Raw genomic sequence first — 10,125 nt, 5'->3', positions numbered from 1 at the left:
AGATTAGAAAATTAAAACTAAATGAATGGAATAAAGTGAATATGGTAAATATGGTGAACATGCATAACGAATATTCTTGTAAGCAGCGAGAGAAGAGGTAACAGCACACGAATTTATCAAGTCTTTCCAGCATATTATTTTATCCCCTTAAAAAAAAAGCAAGAACAAAAACTAAAACCTGCGGACACACGTAGACCCTTCGCAGGAATAGACCAATAAAAATTTGGTAACAATATTGAACCAACATCATGTTGCATTGAAAGGAAGTCTCGTAACCAAAAATATATTTTGATTCATAGTTAGAGAAGAAACTTGTAATCACATTACACAACGGGAACTGCTATTTTTTTTCCAGAAAAACCACCTTTTTGTACGGTTGTAAATGTCCAAAGGAAGTCGTGGTTTGGAAATGAAACCATGCATGTAAACCCGCAGATGTGAAACATGACATACAAATGCGGATAACAAAAAAAAATAATAATAATAATGATAAAAGAAAATGATACTGCGTGCTCATCGCTTTGTTCTTCCGTTATTCAGGGCGATATAGTATTATGCTTCACCTTTGTACACCTATTGCCGACGTGTACTTTGTCATAAAAGCGATATGCTACTTCATGTTCAAGACAAATTTACTTCATCGGGAAGAAGAATAAGCATACATAAAAAACAGTGATACTTGCCTGAAGCAACCAAAAGAATAAATGTATAGTACTGGATTATACATTTGATGAAATGGGAAAAGGTTATTTTTGGAATAAGGGCTTTGACGTTTTTCTTTATGTTATATAGTTTTTGCCGTTGTTAGAAGGCCTCAGTATTATGATGTGCAGCTATGTTTGCTTTTATTTCGATAAAAAACGGTAACTTGGTAACTGGTATTAAGGTGTTTCATCAGGATTAAAGGTGGTATCGGGTAAGTGTGTGCACTTGTGTGTGTGTCTGTGTTTTTGTCTATAAGAGTATGTGTTCGTGTTTTGTGTGTGGGGGATGGACGGGGAGACAGTGGGGTTTGATTAATTATTCAGGACGTATTATCTGTATCGGTTTGAGATTGATAGGGCTTTGATAAAAGATTTCATTCTTGAGTTGTATCTAAAAGATTTCATTCTTGAGTTGTATAATGTACCTTTTTTTGCAGATAATACTTAGAAAGGTGGAATCTGAGTTATATGTTTACATATTCAAGTGAAATAACGTTTCATTATTATGTCACCGTATCCAAACGGAATAATATTCAAGTGGAATATAATGGATATTAGCAAAAATATTGCTTCGTTAGTATTGTTTATTTGATTGGACTTTAATTGATTTATCACATTTGACAATGTTGAAGTTTAGTTTGTGGGATCTTTACTGAATTATCACTACTTGATGATTTTAAAGTGAGAAATTGGCGGGCAGTAAATACTGCAAAATGATGTTGATTTTGTCTTCAACTGCACTTGTATGTTTTACTTTGAATCCAGAATGGATTGTTTATGAATTATTTGACAATAAAACTAATAAAGGTCAAGGATACAGTAAATAAAAAATGCTTTGCTGAGCTCATTGGAATATATCTTACTGCTCTATATGTTTATCTCTCTATTAATACACATATGGATGGCGGCAGTAAACATTGTATATACAATGATACTGTCTCATATATATAAAAATGGTCTGATAAGGTTCTATTTCCAGCCATCGAATGACGCTACACATTCATCTAAATAGGTGCTTATCACAATGACTCTTGTATATGTTGTAGATAACGCTATTTTTGTTACTTTTTGATGCATACCCCTCCCCGACACAACATAGTTTATAAGACACTCTAATGCCGTTTAATGTCATCTAATGTCAAACGGTGAGGAGAATAATTATGTATTACATACACGAGTCAGAGTGCTGTACCGTACACTTATTTGAACTCCGCATAATATATTTCAACTATAATAAATAAGCCAAGAGTATACAGGACAATGAACGTGCACATTTCATGTAAGCGTGTTTTGCGCAAACAAAGACGCAATAAGAACTGTACATTTACACAACAATATAAACAACACCAGCAGCAACACTATTAACGTCATCGCCGCCATTCCTAACAATATCAATAACAACAAAAACAACAACAAACAAGCACGATCACCTACAAAGGCCCATAAAACTTAAAACAAGGCCAATGCTATACCCTACGTGGAAGGTGCATGCTGACAAACTTTACATTGACCTCGATCGCATTTTATAAAACTCGAGCATTGTCGCGCTCCCTAAGTGCGCAGCTACCGAAACAAGCAAACTTACAAAATTCTGTTTCACCGTTTATTTCGCAATTGAAATGACGCTCAAATATAAACTAAGGCAGATCTTCAACCGACAGAGAATTAAGATGTTCGAAGATCAACTTACACTATTCCCCGGTGCACGAAATATGACTTTGATTCAAACCCGGAAGTCTGGCCGTCCGTGGTTGATCACTGGTGTACACGTGACCGCTTGGCAGACATGATTGACCGGTCAATATCAGCTTTACAGAACGAAAGTACAGATTTCACATTTCGAATCCAGATTTAACGTTATATGCAATTATAACAACAACAAAATCACGAACATCAGCAATAATGAAAATATGATATATATGACTCTTGGAGTTGCGTTTCATAAATGCCCTAGCAGGCAAAAAAGAAAGAAAGAAAAAGAAACACACATACACACACACACACACACACACACACACACACACACACACACACACACAATGAAAGATCAGCGACAGTAAAAATAACATATAAAATGGATTTACTAGATGATCTCTGAATTAATTTCGACTTCTCACAATGGGCTGTGTGGAAACTTTGACCTTATCGTTGTCGTTATTTTTCATACTCGAAGAAATGGCAAGACTTAGAATATTCTTACAAGGATATAACAACCAATGAATGACTTTTCAACGCTTCATGTGTGTTTTTGAATGGAATGGTTTTTACAGTTTAACGATATCCTTTGAGTTCGAAAAAATGAATAACATATTATCATATAATATATCATAATGTATATATACAATCATATAATTCAAACGCTAAAATGAATGAGAGAAGATTAAAACAATCGTACAGAAAGTATAAACACAGTCAGAAACAACACATAAAACAAATATAAAGATTATATGACATTTCATGGAATAAAATGATATAATTGTGATATTCAAGTATTAAGTGAAAGAGAAGCACAGAAGTATAAAAACATAAACATCAAACACGCACACACAATAGCATAATCACAAGCACACACACACATACACACACACGCACACACCATACAAATAAAATAATTCTATAAAGGAATATTCATCCAAATTGCCGCGTGTCAGAAGCAGATTGTTTTGTCCTACCCCCCCCCCCCCATCACCTAACTCTTGCCGTAAAAAGAAGTAATATAATTTCCGCGATGGATCAATCATATGACAATATTCATTGTAGAGAAAAGTTCTCTTCCTCCTTTATTACGCTTTTTGAGTGTGTGCGCGCGTAGGTGTTTGTGTGTGTGAGAGAATTTTATGTCAGTTCTCTTATAATGATATGATTTGAAAAAAAAGCCCTCAAAACATGTTGTACTGTATGTTGGGAAAAATGATTTAGCAGCACAAGAGAGGAGAATACAGCTGCTTATTTGCGTTCATATTCATTTCATTATTAACATGGACTTGATATTGAATGAAATTCAAATAAAGAATATCATAAAACAAAAAAAAAGTGTGTGTGTGAGGGGGGGGGGGGTGTCTGTGTCTGTGTTGGTGAACAATTAATGAAGTGATACAAAATAAAGACTGAAAGGAAGGAGAATTGCAACGGAAAAAAAGAGGGGGAGGGGGTCCTACGATCTGCTAACATATCCGGAATTTTCTCCTCTTTGTAAATTTCGTGCAATATTGTTGTATTTTTTGTTCTTCTACTCCAGTCAATAACAGACATCCGGTTACCATGCAGACCCTGCCAGACTGCTGCAGGCCACTTTTGGACACGTGTCTCCCCTCCAGCTCCGCGGGGCCGACCTGCTGGGAATTCCGCTCAGGTACTGGTGTAGTGTCTCGGTGGACACACAAAACTGTACTTCCGGAGAAACTAATCATTGCACATCAACAAAATGACAGAAATCAGAACCCTTTGTATAGTCATAGTTTTATATTCCCAAAATGAACCGACACTTATAAACTGTTCATCGTAAACCCGGAAGCACATTCACTGAGGCCTATCAGCTGGGTGCCGACCGTGGTCTTTGCGTTACCGCCCATGAAACTACCATTCTTTTCCCAATTCGGTCTAGTACTTGAGATGTGAACTCGAAAGAAAGCAAATAAAACTAGGCCAATTAACGGCACTTAACTTAGCACTTACAGACCTATCCTCGGCAGGATGTCATGCAGTGACCGAAACTTCAATAAAGATGTTCTCAACGAACTAGACAGTGAACCAACACTGCTAAAATATTTCTCACAAAGGAAAGTACAACACTTTGGTCACATAAGCAGCAGCCTCACCTGATGCCCCTGTCACACTTTGCCAGATAGTCCCACCGTACAAAAAACGGGCGATACTTTGGTCATCCGTTGTTCAAATCATCAATCCGGTGGACAAAGTGTAAAGTTTCCGTTTTAGAGGATCATTTATGCACAATCTAGTTGCCAAACATAACAAACAAAATTTTTAATAACGAACATGGGGCGATTGTGTACAGGACAGTGGAACGTGCGCAAACACATCAGAAACGAATATGAACCGCATGCCCACAGGATTTAACGCACGAGGAACAAATGGGTGACGCATGAGACTTACATCAAACGTCAGAGAATAATGATTTTATATTTAGGCCCTATGTCCCTGATGTCTAAATGAAATTGCCAATTCAATTCAATTCAATTCAATTCAATTCAATTCAATTCAATTCAATTCAATTCAATTCAATTTCATTCAATTCAATTCAATTCAATTCAATTCAATTCAATTCATTTCAATTCAATTCATTTCATTTCATTTTCATTCTTTTTTTTTTCAAAATTGTAGGCCTAAGCAGAGTGATTTAGACCATAACCCTATTGGCCCGAATTCACGAAGGTGGTACAAATGAAACCATGGTTTAAACCATGGACAAAAACCATGGACCGCCAAGTGTCGCATGGAATATTTCGTTACGTAATCAGTCATTTCGTCGATGAAATGATTATTTTGTGACGAAATGACAACATTTTGTAACTAAATGAATATTTCGTTAACGAAACGGTTATTTTGTCGACGAAATGACCAATTTCGTAACGAAATATTCTGTGCGACACTTGGCGCTCCATGGGTTTTGTCCATGGTTTAAATCATGGTTTCATTTGTACCACCTTCGTGAATTCGGGCCTATAGAGCGCAAATAAAAAAAGAAGAGTGGGCGGCGGCAAGGAATATTCTCCTCGAAGAAGAGATGGTGTACATTACAAAGGCGACCAGCAATAAACCCCGGCAGTGGGAGGCACTCTGATGTTGTTGAATTGAGAGAGATGACAAGTAGCAACATGACGCTTGATTATCTACGTTTACAAACAACATCAAGTTTTAAGATATTGATTTTGGCGGAATACATTTTGATATTCTGCAGTAGTGAACTTATTATGATTATTGGTAGAGTGTTGTACTACAATGATGTAGGCCTGTATGCAGCCGTTTTTGTAGTAATTTACAATCGAAAGATTACTTACGTCATTCATCGTGCTTGATTATTCTACCGACCCCTATAGGTATCACATATGCAAGAGCACACACAGACAAACACACATAAACGTACACACAAGTTGAAGCACCATAATAATTTAAACGATGGCGATGAAAAGGAGGGTCCATTTATTGTGAGTATGAAAGCACCACTAAGACTATAACTTGCCAAAATTGCGTTAAAGCTGTATTTTCATGAAACCATAGAATAGGTGGTGGATGCTCACGGCTTTGGAAATTATTCCAAATAACACAATAATCACATTATGATTTCCTCGTTAAGGTTGGTAAAAATAACCCCCATTCAATCATAACTGCAGCTCAATGAATCCGTTGACCTAATCATGCTACTATAGGAATTACTCACCCAATCAACAAACCCCCTCCCTACACCCCCTCACAATCTTCCCCAATAATGACGCGATGAAAGTCCCCCTTTGGTCCGTCAAAGCCACCTTTATGCTTTCGCATCCCTAATTGATTGTTTCATCACCCATTTATCGTTTCGTCCCGTATCAATTATCAAGGGGGTGAACCTTCCATCAGCCACGCGGGAAGGAGCAGGGAGAAATGGAGGAGAACGAGAAGGGTGCTCACACGCATCACCCATCAACTTGTCACTAAATGGACATTGACACGCGGTGGTATTTCCTCCTAACCCAGACCCAAGATTGTACCCCAGACAAAGAACATATTAAATTTGATCGTGGATCAAGCTAGACGTGAACTGGAAGGTACAGAGATAATTGGCGTTGTTTCAATATTTTATCAAACAAAGTTATTCTGAAAGATGTCAACTTGACGTGACGATCTGTAGTGTAGAGATAAAACTGTTTGGTGTCATCTGCCATCAACCAGATTTTAAATGAATCACTAGATCCTCAAACAAGCAAAGCAAAACAAACAAACAAACAAACAAACAAACAAACAAACAAACAAACAAACAAACAAACAAACAAACAAACAAACAAACAAACAGAAACCCGCAACGAGCAGACAAATAGTTTTCAATCGAGGGATTGTCAATTTACCTGTATAAGTGTCAACATCGATTAAACTCACACGATGTTGCCATGGGGTCATCTCACGAGCTATAAGACACCCACGAGTCATACAGCCCACGAGATGGTCATAGAAAAAATGTCCAGGAGTCATACACCCACGAGTCATACAGCCCAAGAGCTAGACATCAAGTAAAGCGTGGCTACGAGCAAGGTCCACAATCTAGACACTAGTAGTAGTGCTTAGTGTATTGTGTCGAGCTCGTGGGCCTAATTGTTCACTAGTTCAGGGCGGCGAGTTAGCTCAGTCGGCAAGGCGTCTGCCACACGATCCATAAAGGACCCCAGTTCGATTCCCGGGACCCGGTCCCACTGAGCAATGTTGTGTGCAATAATACCGTCCCCTCTAGTAAGAGCAAGGAGGTACTAGGCAATAGTACCTCCTTGGTAAGAGGCAAAACAATCTGTCCCTGGGACTGGACATAAAATGGAGTTCCCATGTCATGCATGTGTGAGAGAGTCACAACTCAGGTATGTAAAGATCCCGCTTCATAATTCATCGCAAACAGTAGAGCGTTTAACGACGTGAAGTGGTCTCCCTTATTACATCAAACTGGACCCCATGGAAGACCAGCTATTACAGCTGAATATGGGCTATCAAGCCATCTTCTCAGATGAAAATAAAACAAACAAACAAAATAAAAAACTTATATTGTCTAGCTCGTTGGCTGTATGACTCGTGAGCAGTATAACTCGTGGGCGTCTTGTTCGTAACGTGCACTCCTCATTCATTTTTCCATATTCTCTCACTATCTTATACTTGGTCAGTCGTTCTTCCGCTCATTATTTTAATCCATCCATTCATCCAACCAGCAAGCCGCCATATACCCATCCATTCATTAATCGATCAATAACCTTAAAAAAGTAACCGCTTGAAAAATATTATGAGTGTGGAAATGAAACCTTAAATTAATCAAGCACAAGCAGATCTTGAGTTGCTCCCCTTTCTTTAACAAACAGGGAACAAACAAACGTACACAAACTTTTAATCTCCATTACATCAGATTAATACTTAGATTTTTTTATGTGTCTTATCACATCATCATCATCATCATCATCATCATCCTCGTCGTCGTCGTCGTCGTCATCGTCGTCATCGGCGCCATCGTCGTCATCGTCATCGTCATCATCATCATCATCATCATCATTTCTGTAATCACGTACTCATTACTGGTAGTCAGATTGTATGTAGAAGAAGTAACAACAGGAAAAAAGATTTTCTTTCAATTTTATATGAAGAAAAGTTGCAGAATGAACTAAACTGAACCGAAAGGGGGAATGTATAATGCACTATTAGATGCCAAACTCTCGGAGCATTATTATACAGAAATGACGCTAAAATGGCACTGAGATGTAGTGGGAAGAAGAACAAAAATAACAGCAGTAACAAAATCGACGGCACTCCTGGGGGTGTTTCATAAAGCTGTTCGTAAAGTTACGAACAACTTACGAACGACTGGTAATCAGTTCTTGTGCTGAATTATTGAAATTCTGATAAGTATAGCACATCAGAACTGATTACCAGTTGTTCGTAAGTCGTTCGTAACTTTACGAACAGCTTTATGAAACAGGGCCCCGTTATCTTACTCTGATCTGCATACACCTTCCCATGTGTCTTGTTTTCACTTATTCCCCTTTTACCCACTTTGTTCCCTGTTTTCATTCACTCTGAATAGAATCGTTCAACTCATTTTTTTTTACAGCTGTCGCTCTTATGAATGGAATATTCGTAATAGTATACTGCTTTACCTTAACTATGTTTGTATTTACCTACGTTTTCCTTTGCAGTAACGGCGTTTTGCTCCACTGCAAGTTTTCTCACCTTTTCTCTCCCCCCCCCCCCCCATCTCTTTCCCTGGATGTGCATGTCTTTTGTCCTCCTCACCACAAGATATCACCGTCTCGCCCTTCCACCGTCTACCATTTGCTTTTATCGAAATATATCACATTTCCTCAACAAAATGACGGGAGAGAGAAAAAAAGGGAAGAAGTTTCGGGTATCAGCAAAAAGCCAATTACGTCTTGTCCCCAGTCGCATTGTCACTTTTTATTTTTGCCCCTCACCAATTTCACGCCGATCTGCCGGCGAATTTCTCGAGAGAGTCCAGGTAGGGTTCGATGCCTTCGAAGCACTCTCTCTGTCATATACCCCTCAATATTTCCTCTTCTCCGCTTTTTCTCTTTTTTTTTTTGGTAGTAACTTGTGTTGTTACATACCCCCTCCCCACTTCTTTTTAAGAGTGAAAGTGTGTACTTTTGGGTCGATGGAAGTGTGTGATGGGCAAAAGGGGGCATTCACGGTCATCTTGGAAGGGGGATCGCTCCGGGACAAATGAGCGGTAGACCCGGGTGAGAAAAATGGGTCAAACCGGGGAAATTTTGCCCCGTCCTCATTTCTTGGCGGAAAAACATCAAAAGTTTCAGACAAACACCCGCACGCAACACCAGCACACAGCACGCACGTGTGAAATGAACTTGAATATATAATGAATGTCATATAATAGGATATATGAGAGTAATAATTACAATGTATATCCACATACTGTACATATATAACGTATCAGAACAATTACCTCCGAGTACAATACCAATTAGTGGCAGGGTTTCATCTTTTTTTTTTCAAGTCAAATGAAATTTTATTTCTAATGATAATATACATGCTTGTTGTTCAAAGAAAACAAAACGTACAATGTATTAAAAAAAATAATGCATGATTATATTATGAAAGTGATTGTTCATGGGTTAGAGTAAAGATGAAGGTTAAGATTCAGGTTTAGAGTTAAAAATTTGGGTTAGGGTTAGGATTAGGTTCATAGGATTAGGGTTAGGATCAGGGGAAGGGTCTGGGGTAATTGTCCAGGGGGTAAAGGTCCTAGAGCCATACCACGGTGTGTGCGTCAGATTTTTTTTTCATTCTATATTCTATATTCATTCTATATTGAATTGATAATCTGGATAAGGTTCAGGAATGGAGCTAGTAGCTCCACCATGGTTCAGGCGAGGAACATGTTGCATTACATAATGGAAAGTGTTAGACATTAATCTTCTCGTCTACCGTATATGTCCCAAAAAAAATTACAACGGGACCCTCCGTAATATCTTTAAAGATAGTGAATCAATCCAAATATAAATTCAGGGTATGAAACTATAACTCATTGCCCACATCTAACAGAAAACCCCATTCGATTTGCTTCAGTGGTCAAAGAGAAATGAGGAATTTTGTAAAGGATGTCAAGAATCTCTTCCCTCCAAGTTCTGTCTATTGTATTTACACACAAAAGCATCGAAGTGCTAAACTTGAAAGAATCAGGCTCATGACATGCTTTACA

The sequence above is a fragment of the Diadema antillarum genome, unplaced genomic scaffold (assembly GCF_040938485.1).
Source record: "Diadema antillarum isolate AM-2024a unplaced genomic scaffold, OU_Dant_1.0 seq00000993_RagTag, whole genome shotgun sequence".
Taxonomy (NCBI): Eukaryota; Metazoa; Echinodermata; class Echinoidea; order Diadematoida; family Diadematidae; genus Diadema; species Diadema antillarum.
This window is presented reverse-complemented; position numbering follows the sequence as displayed.